Genomic DNA, 14,030 nt, shown 5'->3' on the forward strand with positions numbered 1-14,030 from the left:
CTGAACCCAAACTGGGCCCCCAAATGAGGTTCTGGACCTTTTCGTCTCCACCAGCTCCTGCAGGGTGGGTCCCATTACGGTGGGGCAGGACGGGGCCAGCAGCCTCCTCATTGCTCTCTGGAGGCCCCATCTGCTCACACTCACTAGGAAGGAATGTGGGCTCCAGGCCAGGAAGCCAGATGTGCGCCCCCTCCCTTGGACCCCACCTCTGCTTCCTCAGCCTGTAAAGATGAGGAAAGGGGGTCCTGCCCCTCTCCCCACTCCCCAGACAGGTCTAGGAAGGCTCAGGCACCAACGGGTTGGGCATTTCTCTTGGGGTGCATGGGGGCCAGGAGATGGAAGGTGTTGGGGAGCAGTACTTCACCGTGATGAAGGGGGGCCCCTGGGGCACATCCCCTGACTCTGCCATAGATGTGACTTTGGGATCCTGGGGGAAGCAGTCCGCAGCTGTCTTTAAATATGGTGTGAGATTACCGGTGATTTTTTCACGTGTTTTGGTTTTTTTTTTTTTTTTTTTTTTTCATTTTTTCCAGTTTTTTATGATGCGGTGCTAGTTTGATTTGTAATGGAAATGGAGTCCTGGAGACTCTGAAGGTCCACATAGTGTTAGCCTCCAGATTTGGGGAGTGCACGTGTGGCCCCATGGGACTGGGTCCAGAGCCACTGGAGGCTGAGATGTGCTTGTGGTTTGTTACACACCCAAAGCTCTCCTCAGGAACGGCCATACCAGGCTCTGGGTCCTTGCTACTCAGAATGCAGCCCATGTACCACCGCACCAGTGTTTCCTGGGTGCTTGCTAAACACCCAGACCCACTCAGACCTGCGTTTGGGTGAGATGCCCAGCCTCCCTGCACCTGGACCCTGCTCAGTGGGAGCTGCCCACAGTGGCCTTCCTCGAAAACTGGCACCCCTGCTGCGCCATCTCCTTCTCAATAGATGCAGTAAGCAAGAGGCCCTTGGCGTGAGGAGCACCTGCAGAGATTGACCCCCTGCCAGGGTTCTCTGGGTAGATGGGGGCAAAGGGGCAGGTAAGGACTCACACACCTGGATCTTCGAGCTGGTCAATGGAGGAGCTGGAATTTTGACCTGGGCAGGCCGGGTCTTCTAAAAGCTGGGGCAAAGGGTCCCTCCCTTCCCAGCCCAGTGCTAACACTGGTTCTTCCTATAAATGGATCATTATCTCTTAATGTCAGAAGTAGGAGTAGTGGCCCCATTTCACAGCTGAACAAACTGAGTCTCTAAGAGATGCAGTGCTGAGGACCGGGAAAGATGGGTATGAGAACTCTGTTCTTGAGGCCTCTGTGCTCTTCCTCCCTGAGCACCCATGCCACTCCAAGCTGTCTCTTGTGGTCTAGGAAGCCTCAGTCTCTTCCTTGAGCTGGCTGAGACCTTTTCCTGGCCCCTGATTCCCAAACCTGATTCTGCCTGGAACCCTGAAGGCCCGAGGATCCCCTGCCCACTTCATGAGTGTGGGAGGACAGAGGTTCACAGTCCTTCTTTCATCCCCTGTCCAATGGGACTAGTAAGAACACTAAGCCACACAAGTGCTTGAAGATGCAAGGAAATGCCTAGCACAGTGCCTGGTACACAGGAAGCACTCAATAAATGCTGGCTAGCTTAATTTATTTCTCCTTTGGGTCACCTTGAAGAGTGCATCCACCTTGCAAAGTACTGGCTATTTTGACAAGGCTGAATTTAAGTGGACTGTGTCCACTCTTCACCAGACCACAAGCTGTAGGGCTGGCGTTGGGCTAGATTCATCCCTTCTACCTTGCTGTCTGACCCTCAGGGACAGCCCAGGATACATCACCCAGCAGGTAGGTGCTCAGCACAAGTGCTCATGAAGGAAAGATGGGGTTGACAAAGTTGTTATAAAACCACAGAAGGAAGCCTGTGTTTCAAATGAGTGATTATATGAGTTTGACATAAATAATATGAAAAGATTCTAGAATGTTCTTTTTTTGGTAACAGCCTTAATGAGACAGAATCCATTCACCATGTAATTTACCCTTTGGAGCTGTTGCATAGTTCAGTGATTTTTAGTGTATTCAGAATTGTGTAAACCATGACCGTTAGTTACAGAATATGTTTGTCAACTCAGAAAAAGAACTCCATACTCTTAGGAATCATCTCGTGATTGTCCATCCTTAGCAACTGCTCACCTCCTTTCTTTCCCTCAAGAGAAATGGAGTGGTATAATAACATGTGTATTTGGTGACTGGCCTTCACTGAGCATGACATTTTCCAGGCTCGTCCTTGCCACATGCACCAGTTTCTGTGGTTTGGAGAGTATTCTATCATGTTCTAGTCTCTGGAAGAGATGAGAGTGATAATTCATTCTCCTTTAGGGATCTGGTAGAATGCACCTCTGAAGCCATGTGAGCTTAGGCTTTCCTTTGTGGGGAGATTTTTTGATGACTAATTCCATCTCTTGTTCTGGATCTGTTCTGATTGTGTATTTCTTCTTGATTCAGTTGCTATAGCTCGTGTATTTCTAGGACTTTGTTTCATCTAATTTATCTCATTTATTGACTTATGATTATTCCTGGCGTTCTCTTATAATCCTTTTTATTTCTGTAAGGTCAATAATAATGTCCCCCGCTTTCATTTCTAATTCTTGTAATTTGAGTTTTCTCTCTTTTCCTTTCTTGGACTAATCTAACTAAAGGTTTGCCAATTTTGTTGAACTTTTCTAAGAACCAACTTTTGATTTAGTTGATTTTCTCTGTTGTTTTTCTGTTCTCTGTTTCATTGCTTTCCACCCTAACCTTTTTTTTTTTTAATTATGGTAAAATACACATAACCTATAATGTACCATCCTAATCATTTTCAAGTGCACAGTTCTGTGGCATTAAATACATTCACATTGTTGTGCAAACATCACCCTGTCATCCACAGAGCTCTTTTTATCTTGTAAAACTGAAACTCTGAGCCCCTGAAACAACCCCCTTTCCCCTTTCCACCCTTGGCAACCACCATTCTGCTTTGTGTCTTTATGAGTTTGACTTCTCTAGTTGCCTCATAGAAGTGAAATCATACCGTATTTGTCCTCAGGTTTATTTCACTTAACGCAATGTCCTCGTGGTTTATTCATGGCTTAGCATATGTCAGAATTTCCTTCATTTTTAAGGCTGAATAATATTTCATTGGATGGGTATACCACATTTGTTTGCCCACTATCCATTCATCAATTGGAATGCTTCCACCTTTTGGCATTTGTGAATAGTGGTGCTGTGAATGTGTATAAATATCTCTTCAAGTCCTTACTTTTGATTCTCCACTCAGACCTTTATAATTTCCTCCCATGAGCTTGTTTTAGATTTAGTTTGTTCTTCTTGTTTCTTGAGATGGAAGATTAGGTTACCAACCTTGCACCCTTCCCTTTTCAATTTAGATGTTTACAGCTAGGAGTTTCCCATGAAACTGCATCCCATAAGTTTTAGTATGTTGTGTCTCTATTTTCATTTAGCACAGGGTATTTTCTTATTTTTCATGCGATTTCCTCTTTGACCCACTGGTTATTGAGGAGTGTATTGTTTACTACCCACATATTTGTGAATTTTCCAAATATCTTTTAACGATTTCTAACTTTATTCCATTGTGGTCAGAGAACATACTTTGTATTATTCATCCCTTCTAAACTGATTGTGGTTTGCTTCAGAGCTTAGCATGTGGGCTGTCTTGGAGGCTGTTCTGTGTGCACTTGGAACAAATGCACTCTGTTGTTACTGGGTGGAGTGTTCTGAGGATGTCTGTGGAGACTAGGTGGCTTAGAGGGCTGTGTATGTTTCCTTCTTCCTTGTTGATATTCTGGTCCATTCTATCCATTCTTTTAAGTGGGAATATTGAAGTCTCCAACTATTATTTCTGAAGTATCTGTTTTTCTTCAATGCTGCCATATTTTGCTTCATGTATTTTTGGTGCTTTGTTCTTAGGTGCACATATGTTTGATTGTTTTGTCTCCTGATTGATCCTTTATCATTCTAAAATATTCTTTTTTAATCGCCAGTAACATTTTTTGTGTTAAAGTTTACTTTGTCTGATAGCAATATTTCCAGTTTTCAATGTTACTATTGGCCTTTCCCATCCTTTTACTTCTAACTTATACATGTGTTTGAATCTAAAGTGTGTCTCCTGGGGACATCATATAGCAATTGCTTTTTGTTATTCCGTTGTTACTGGCAACCAAACCAGGGAAACTGCCTGCCTTCCAGCTGACTGGATTCAGCTCTTCCAGCCATGTCCCTCACCACATAAGAAATAAGCAATATTTCTTGCAATATAAGGATGCAAAAATGAAAAATGAATTTTATGCAGTTTGATCAACCTGAGAGAAACAGATTGTTTCTCTTGATTTTGCTGAAGTGGTTATTATTTGTAGAAACAAAGCCCAGGAGATCCACATATGTAGACTTAACTAGGCATAGAGTCAGAGAGCATACGGGACCAGTTCAGTTTCCTTGATGCCCACCTGGGGCAGGGGGTAGTTTTCCTTTTCCATTCTCAGCATGAGGAAGTTCAGGAGCTAAAACAATTCAGAGCTTCCAATGTTAAAGGGGCTCCATTTCATAATCTGAAGATCCCTGCCGTTTGATTGGATTCTTTAATCTGTTCATATTTAATGCTATTATTGATGAAGTTGGATTTATAGCTAGCATTTTACTTTTCATTTCCTAAATCACTCATGTTTTTGTTCCTCCATTTCTCCCTTATTGCTTTCTTTGTCACTAATTTTCTAGTATAACATTTTAATTTCTTTAATTTTTTTTTAATGATTATTTTAGTTATTTCCTTCTTGGTCACTATAGGGCTTATCTTATACATCTTAACTTACCAGAGTGACATATTGACATATCACTCCTACATAGCTCTGCTCTCTAGCTCTAGTCTCTATTTGGACTTTCAGTCATCTCACTGTGCTGAGTCTTTGTGGGCATCTCTACTTAGAGCCTGTCAAGCTGCTTGGATGTGTTGATTAAAGTTTTTTTTTTTTTTTTTTTTAAATCAGATTTGGGAAAATTTCAGCCATTATTTCCTTAAATTTTCTTTCTGCTCCATCAGATCTTCTCTTCTGTGGAGTGATTTTTAAATGATTCAATTATTCTTAGAATCCTCAGTTGTCTAACTGGGGTGAAATGCGCCTTCCCCTGGTCAGTACTGAGTCTGCCCATGAGCCTAAGGGTCTGAGGGAGGCTGCAGAGGTGAGGCCTACGCACTGGCGGCAGCGGCCCTGGTAGTGGAGCCCAGGAGCCGGGGCTGGTGGCCTGTGAATCGATTCTTTTCCAACCTTAAGAATAGGATAAAGGTGTCATTTGATGAATAGGGTGTCTCACATTCCTAGGGCCAGTGTTATGGGGACTGGATACTTTAGGAACAAAGGGAGCCCCTAAAGAAGAGGTAGAAGGTGCTGGAGACCAATTCTAAATGTTGCTGAAGGATATTCTGTCCTCATGGGTTTAGGCTGCACCTGGACCCATGTCCATCTCTAGCTAATGTCAGCACTGACCCAAGGAGTCTCAGGAGCCAAGATTGTCTACCTCTTGATTCTTGCAAAAAAAAACAAGCTCTGTGCTCCCCACACGATGTGAAAGCCACTTGCCTAGAGGTAACAGTATTTGAACAATACTACAAGCCTCTGAACAAGTTCATCACTGAGTTTAGCATGTTATATGCATTAGCTCATTTAGTTCCCTCAATAAGCCTCTCAAGTAGAGTGATCCCCAATTGCCATTGATAAAACTGAGGCCCAGAGACACGATTTGCCCAAGGTCACGCAGCAAGTGAATCTCAAGGCTGAGACTAGAACTTGGTCCTGCCAGTCTCAAAGCCCAAATTTTTTCAATTACATCCTGCTGCCATCCTTTGCATCCAGACATCCATCTCCACTGTTATTCCAAGAAAGTTGGGGTTCTTGAAAAATGAGCTGCTGGAAATAAAGAGGGTTGAGGACTATGTCCACAGAAGCCATACCTACCCGAGTCTGATCCAGTCTGCATGCTCAATAATGGTCCAACACCAGGGTGACTTCTGCCCTCATAGAGTCATAGAGGTCAGGGATGGGTTGACACTGTGGCTCTGGTGGCAGCAGAAATGCATCAACAGCAGGGAGGCACCATTGGCATCTGCTGGCTGCCTGCAGGGTCTCCTGGGTGTCTTGCCTTGGCTTCTGCACACCGATGGGGCAGGACCATAAGGACTCTAGGTGTAATGTCCTGCTCTGACCCAAATGCACTTGCCTGTGTGGTGTGAATGTGCAGTGGGATTCAAATGCAGCCCTCCTGGGCATCTGGGCATCTGCTGGGCGCTGAACCTTCGCCGGAGGAGGCCCGACCTCATCCTCAGGGAGACACGCAGAGCAGTGTTGGCCGTTCTGGGTGACCAGTGAGGTTTGCTGAGAGACCAGCTCTGCCTAGGCTTCCCGGGAGGCCTCTGAGAGGAGGAGGCGGGACCTGGGGTGGGGCAGCCTTCCAGGCCAGGCTGTAAATAACTGGAATATGCTTTCTGGGCAGCGCCAGCCCTTGGCCATGACTGGCACTCTGGCAGGGGGAGTGGGAGGTGTGGTTGGAGCAGGTGGTGAAGGGCCTGCATGCCAGGCTGCACAAGCTTGGACTGAACCTGGAGGGCAGGGAGAAGCCATCCAAGGTTTTAGGTGACAGGCTTGGATTCGGATTTTGAAAGATCATGATGGTGGCCGTCGGAGGCTGGGCTGGAAGGGAGAAAGCTGGGTAGAAACCAGCCCGTGAGCAGGGGTAGGAGATGGTCAGACCTGGTCCAAGGCAGGGTGCACAGAGGTTGGAGGAGTGGCATTTGGAAATATCACAATAAGCAGAAAAGGAAAGGTCCCTACTCTTGAGTTTGTGCTCTGTTGTTGAAGTTGGACCGTAAGTGCAAATCAAGAAGAAAACAGGAAATATCAAATCTAATGGAGACTGTGAAAATGTTGCTGGATAGGCCCTACCAGGGTGGTTTCCTTAGAGAAACAGTGCCCAAGCCCTGGACACTTTCAGGGTTCCACAGAAATGTTTCCATTTGTATTTAAAGCCAGAAGAGAAAGTGACTGTAACAATAATGAATATAGAATTATGACTCCAACTTGGATATTTGTCTTTATACTTACACAGACAGGAGCTATGTTACATGGAGGAAGGGACCCACAAAGACACAAGTACCTAGGGACACACACTCGTGCTGCCGTCCTGAAGGGCTGCTTTCTATCAGACGACTCTATATGGTGGGCCTCTCTGTCGATAGGACATGAAAACTCAAAATGCTACCTTTCCTCTAAAACTCAGAGTCCACATGTCACCTAGTAAGGACCCTGATGCTGGTGAGGGGGGCATCTTGTTGCACTCCAAGGAAACAGCCTCAGATTTATAGACCAAAGATTAGAGTTTAGATTCCAGCTCGGCATATTGCAACCTTGAACAAATCATTTAACATTTCTGGGCCACCTTTCCTCATCTCCATTTCGGAGCTGATGAAGCACTCACCACCTGTGTGAGAACGGAGCCTGGGGTGGGTTGGGGGAAGTAATCCAGTGTCCTTTCCCTAAGTCCTCCCTCTGCTCCTCCCCGCCACCTCCAACCTGGCGGCCACCCTTCAGATACTAAGCTGGGAGCGAAAATCCCCCAAACCCTCAGCCTCCATCAGGCCCAAGGTATTTTGGGGGAATAGTGGTTACTCTTTTGAGGGAGGTTTGAGGGAGGTCTGGCGGGGGGCTGTCACCTGTGTCTCCTGTGTCCCACTAAGAGACAAGCACCGTGAGAGGCATGGGGAAAGGCCAAGCCCAGGGGAGCTGCCATTCCTGAGTCAGCCTGCCCAGGGCTGCTAATGAAATCCAGATGTCAGAGAGAACACAATCATCACCCCCACCCATCTGGCAGCTCGGGTTTCTTGGAGATTGCAAAAGAAAAAGAAAAATAGAGCAGGGAGAGAATTGGATCCCAGAGCAGCTGAAACCTTCCAGGCGGGGTGTGAGGGGTGTAAATGGTGGCAGGGTTCTGCTGGGGGAGGGGCAGAGAGGAAGCTGGCCAGGCCTCCTCCCCAGGCAGGCTGGCCCCTGAAGCCTTGAGGTGTCCAGGGACAGCAAGCAGGGCTGGCTAACCAACATCTGACCCTTGCCTGGACCCAGCCCTCAGGGCATCCCTGGGTATTCTCTGGGTTCAGAGGGGCTGCAGCCAGGGACAGGCAGAGAGGAACTGAGGATATGTGAGCTTTCCCCTGCAGAACTTGGGCCCAGGGCTGCAGCCTGCCTCACACATCATCAGTCCCTTAGTGAGGTCCAAGTGAGGACAGGTTCTCAAGCTAAAGAAGTCTAAAGCCCTGGGTTAGTTCAGACCTGCTATGGCTTGGACCTGGTTTGAGTGTGTCCCCCAGGTTCATGTGCTGGAAGCTTGGTCTCCAGTGTCGTGAGGTGAGAGTGGTGGACATTTAAGAGGTGGGGCCTGGTGGGCAGTGGTTAGGTCACTGGGGCACTGCCCTTGGAGGGGCTTAAGGTCACTCTCCTGGGAAAAGGTTTTTGTAAGAGAGCAAGCCCGGCCCCTCCCCTCACTCTGGTTCCTGTGGCTGCCCTGTGGTCTCTCCCTCTGAGCTCCCACCTTGGTATCCCCACCATAAGGCCTTCACCAGAACCTGGGCCGGACTGTTTGGACTTTGGGCCTTCAAAACTGTGCACTAAGTAAATCTCTTTTCTTCAGAAGTTCCCAGCCTCAGGTATTTCATTATAGTAACAGAAAACAGACAAGACCCATCAATGAAGCTGTGGGAAAACTGGGTATTTTCACAGAGCCTGGGAGGACTGCAAGTTATAAAAAAATTCTATAGAGGGAGGGAGGTGGGAAGGAAGGAAGGGCGGAAGGAAGGAGGAAATGGAGGGAAGTAGAGGAAGAAAGAAAACCACAGACAAAGGCCCTTTTACCATTAGACAATGGAATTAGCAGAGAAAGTGTTACAGCTGCTCTCTACACGCTGTAAAACACACAGAGGACGGGGAGGAGGGAGGAGGAAGGGCCGGTGCATAGCATAGCAGCACTCCGTCACTCCGCAGGTAGTGCTGCTGGGGATCCTGGCTGGCCCAGGGGCCGGGCTGTGGTGTGCAGGCACTTGGCACAGGACCTGGAATGCCTTAAGCACTTGGAGAATGTCAGTGGGGATGGGCGTTGCTGGGGGCTGCAGGGTGACTGCTGCGTGGCAGGTGGTGGCTTGGGCGGAGGTGCTAAGGTGGAGGTTTGTGGGCACTGCCCCACCCCCACGGAGGCCTTCTGCTCCTGGGGCCACGCGGCCTGCATGATACCCAGCACCGCTCGTCGTGTGCCTTCGGGGGAAAGCAGCCCAGTCTTCCTGGGCCTCAGTGTCCCCCTGAATAAAACAAAGGCAAAAATCCTGCCTCCTGGGAGGCTTGGGCTGATGAGTCACCGGCAGGTGACTCAGAGGAGTGCCTGGCCCCTCCCGTGCACTCCATCAGGTACTATCATTTTTACAGGTTTGGGAGGTTCCCAAGGACAGAGAGCACTTCAGGGCTTGGGGGTCCACAGAGGGGCCTCCGGGCTCCCTCATACCCTCCTTCCTGGAGAAGGGGCCTGCCACTCTGGGATGGGTGAGCAGGGAGGCCCTGTGATGAGGCCGTTCTTTGTTAGGGGGCTTGGGAGGGACTTGGGAAGGCTCTGGTGACTTCAGGTCACCCAGGTTTGCTGCCGGGACATGGATTGGAAGCTCTGCTCTGGCCGGGATGGGTGTCTCAGGAGGAGGCAGATGGGGCATGACTGGAAGGTGTTGCCTGTGGCTGTCATGCCCCTCTGGGCCAGGCCGAGGGTGGGCTCACCAAGTGTCCACCCTGCCTGGCGCAGAAAGAGGGAGCAGCTGCCGGGTGGGGGAGGGGACGCAGAGGTGGAGCGCAGGGCGTGGGCTTCACAGGCCGTCCTTCCTGCTGTCGCGAGGGCAGGAAAGAGCCTAGGAGGGCCAGTTTCACATCCTCAGCTGCCAGTTCTGCTTTCAAAAGGATCACAGATGGCGAGGAGCTCCCAGGACTTGCAACGTGTCAGGGTCTCGCCTTCTCCATCCTCTGCCCTAGGCCTGGAGGGACAGGAACGTGAGCAGAGTCTGGGCATTGGAATCCATCCCTGGTCTTAAACTACCTGTAAGGCCGAGGGCGTGGGGCCCTGGGTCCAGAGACTGCCTCTGCATCGGTCAGCTTTTGCTGCTCTAATGCAGCACCTGACTCTGCTGACTCTATACAGAGATTATTGGGCAGAGAGCCTGGAGGGTGGACGTGCAGGTGGCACAGCGCGGGCTCTGGCAAGGGCCGGGAAAGAGAGGCCAGGCCTGTAGCCTTTTATAACCACCCTCTCAGAGCCAGCAAGGGGTCCCGGAGAACTCCTTTGATGCCTTTCGGGGGCACACCTCAATGACCTGAGGCTCCACCCCCAATACCACCACCCCCACGACCAAACTGCCAACATACTGACCAGTGGTGACACTGGCCATTTCCAAACCGTGCCTCTTGCCGGAAGCTTTCTCTGGTTTCTCCTGATCTGCCGTCAGCGAGGGACTGACCTCTGCAGAATGCTGACGCAACACTTGGTACCTGCAAGCACTTGTCTGCGGTGGCTTCGCTGGTAGCATCACACCTGAGGCCACTGGGCCTCCCAAGTCTTATCCACCCCATTTGTAAACTGAGGCTGGTGGGCCTGGTGTGAGGGTCAGCGCGAGGGCATGAGAAGCAGCCTGGGATCAGCCGGCATAGGGCACTCCCCTTCCTTTCCTGTCCTCCTGCCCAGCAGCGCTAAGCACAGGCACCTGCGAGGTGCGGCACTGGGGCTCCTCCCAGCCTCCAGGCTCTCGCTCCTGCTCTGCCACCTGCCTGGAGTGCCCCAGCACCCTTCCTTAATGTCTCCCTCCTAACCCTCCAGAGCCCAGCTGAACCACCTCCCTGGTGTCCTCCCTCCCCAGCCACCCGAGGCCCTCAGGAGCCTGGCTGTGGCCTCGAGTCCTGGTTCCCTCCTCACATCCCACAGCTCAGGTAGCCAGAGCAGTTGCTAGCACAGTCCCTGCCGGAGGCCTCGGCCAGCTGGAGGCAGGCAGGGAGTTAGGGAATCAGGCTGCTCATTGCCAAGGTGCTGGGGTCCAGCCAGCCAGGAGGGAGTTTAGAGGTAGGAGGAGAGCCAGGTGGCCTTGGATAAGCCCTCCTACCTCCAGCCCCTAGCTCCCCCTCAGTTTTCCCTCTGTATAGTGGACCCAGGAATATGCCCCCAGCCTGTCCCCTGGGCTGCTGTGTGGATCCCTTGAGCTTACAGCTAGAGTGTGAGTCCTAGGCAAAGCTGAGTGAAGGAAGGGATCCTCAGAAGAAAAGACTTTTACTTATGGACATCCAAAGTCTTGTCTCAGAGTCTATCCTCTTCGGAGATGCAGAGCCCTGGGCAACCCCCACCCCCACCCCCGCACACACACCCCCCCAGGCTGCGGGAGCAAGGCTTTCATGAGCTCCTGGATCGCTCGGGGCTGCATTCAAGTTTAGCAGCACCCTGGCTCCTACTTCCCTGTTCCCGGGGGTCACCTCGTGGACCTTCTTTCTTTCTTTTTTTTTTTTTTTTTACATTTTTTTTTTATTGTAAACAAATGGGATACATGTTGATTCTCTGTACATGGAGTAAAGACATAAATTTACATAGGGTAATGTTGTTTGATTCATTCTGTTATTTTTTCCCTTCCCCCCACCCCTCCCATCCCTCTTTTCCCTCTGTACAGTCCTTCCTTCCTCCATTCTTGTCCCCCCTCCCTAACCCTAACCCTAACCCTAACCGTAACCCCTCCCACCCCCCATTATATGTCATCATCCGCTTATCAGCGAGATCATTCGTCCTTTGGTTTTTTGAGATTGACTTATCTCACTTAGCATGATATTCTCCAATTTCATCCATTTGCCTGCAAAGGCCATAATCTTATCATTCTTTATGGCGGAGTAATATTCCATTGTATATATATGCCACAGTTTCTTTATCCATTCATAAATTGAAGGACATCTAGGTTGGTTCCACAATCTGGCTATTGTGAATTGAGCAGCTATGAACATTGATGTGGCTGTATCTCTGTAGTATGCTGATTTTAAGTCCTTTGGGTATAGGCCAAGGAGTGGGATAGCTGGGTCAAATGGTGGTTCCATTCCAAGCTTTCTGAGGAATCTCCATACTGCTTTCCAGAGTGGCTGCACTAATTTGCAACCCCACTGGGCCTTCTTTCTGAAGCCTAATAGGGTATCCTGGCTGGAAATTCCCATCTCACTGGAGAATACACCCTGGCTCAGCAGGACCCCTGTTTTGGAAGCCATTTAAGAACCAGGATTGCGTCAGAGTGCAATTGAAATGTCCAGAGGCCTGGACAGCCTCTGTCAATCTAGCAGTCCCTAATGAAGCCTCCATTTACTTGGGAGTGTGGCCCCCACCAGAGTCAATGAGGCTGCAAGGTTGGGACTTGGGGGCAGGAGGGCAGGGCTGCCTCTGAGCAAGCCAAGGTCATTTGTTGCCCACATAGTCTCCATCTTCATGCAGCAGGGCACAGAGAAACTGCAGCTGGAATGTTTCAGGTTAGACACAAGGAGCAACTTCCTAATTGACCAGGAACAAAGCAGTAAAAGATCCTGAGGGCTCCACCCCCTTAAATATTGGCCTTGTTGTGAGAGGTTGGAAGGCAGAGGCACAAGGGGTTCCCAGCAGGCTTCTGTCCAACCTTACACCTTGAGACCTTGTTGACCTAGGGGTGGCAACTCTAGTGACTTGTCCGTGGCCACACAGTAAGCTGGTGGTGGATGGCCAGGACCCTGGTTTCTGACTGCCCGTACCTGGGCTCCTCTTTACCCCAGGCCTCCTGGTGGGCTTTGAGCATGTGGGTGGGAGAGGGAGCCTCTTGACTCTCTGTGGCCCACTCTGATCTGGCCTGCTTGGTACCTAAGACCCCTAGGAACACCCTTGGGGCAGGGGTCCTCTGAGACAGAGGCAGTGATTTGAGGATAGAACCCCTGGAGCCAAAGAGGTACAGGTGAAGGAAGCAAGAGGCCTAGGGGGTGATCTTGATGTAGGGGCTGGGGAACGTCACTGTGGTCCTCGGGCCGGTTACTTGCAGTCTGTTTCCCCATCTGTAATACGGTGGAGAGGTGGGACTAGATCAGTGATTCTCTGCTGAGGCCTCACATCAGTATATCCTGGGGTGTTTGGTTTGTTTATTTGGGGGACTGCTGGAAATTTTGATTCAGTAGATCTGGGGGAGGCCTGACCATGGGCATTTTTTCAGCTTTTTGAGTGATTCTGATGTGCAGCTGGGCAAAAGCACATGCCCAGGTCTGAAAGGGGGTGGAGCTCAGGCAAGGGGTGATCAGGGCTCTATAGGCAAACAAAAGCCATGATATCCTCCTGGCAGCGAGACTCAGAAGTGATCGTCCCAGGGGGGTCCCACTTCTGTCACCATGTTCATCCCAGATTCTTAGACTGTGTGATCACTAAGTTTTATCGCTCTGGGAAGCCGGGCTGCCCACTCGGGGTGACTCTGACACACAGTTGTTCTGCATCCTGTGGTTTTGAGTCTGTGTTCTGTCGTCAATACACATCAAGATGGTGTGATTCTCCGTGTGTTTCTGGGTGTCCAATGTGCTGTTGTTATTGTTCTTTGAAATGAAGATTCTCCCCGTCTGTGATCCTAACACATAATTAGCCTAAATTCTAGAGATTCCAAGAATCTAAGTGTTTGTGGCACTAACATTTTGTGAGATTCTAAATTCAGCAACTCTGCGATGTATCATTCCATCTGGGCAGTAGGCAGCCAGGGCCTCGGGCCTGGCCTTTGTCTCCCTGAGACAAGGTGGTGATTGTGTAAGCTTAGACACGAGCCCCCTCCCTCCTGGCCTGCAGGGCCTCTCTTGGGGGAAGACGTGGGGCGGGGAGCAGAGACCCCATGGCTTTGGCTCTTCCTCCATCACTGGCAATGGAGGAATGAAAGGCAGAGCAAGTGAGAGGGGCACATTTGAACATGCAGCAGGAAGGCAG

At 49.9% G+C, this 14,030-nt stretch overlaps 1 protein-coding gene across 1 annotated transcript in view; it reads left to right on the forward strand.

Annotated features, from left to right (window-relative positions):
* Positions 1-14,030, forward strand: part of ZCCHC24 (zinc finger CCHC-type containing 24) — a 53,809-nt gene that overhangs the window by 12,074 nt on the left and 27,705 nt on the right. The window lies entirely within an intron of this gene.

Source organism: Sciurus vulgaris (genome assembly GCF_902686455.1).
Source record: "Sciurus vulgaris genome assembly, chromosome: 4".
In the NCBI taxonomy this organism is placed as follows: Eukaryota; Metazoa; Chordata; class Mammalia; order Rodentia; family Sciuridae; genus Sciurus; species Sciurus vulgaris.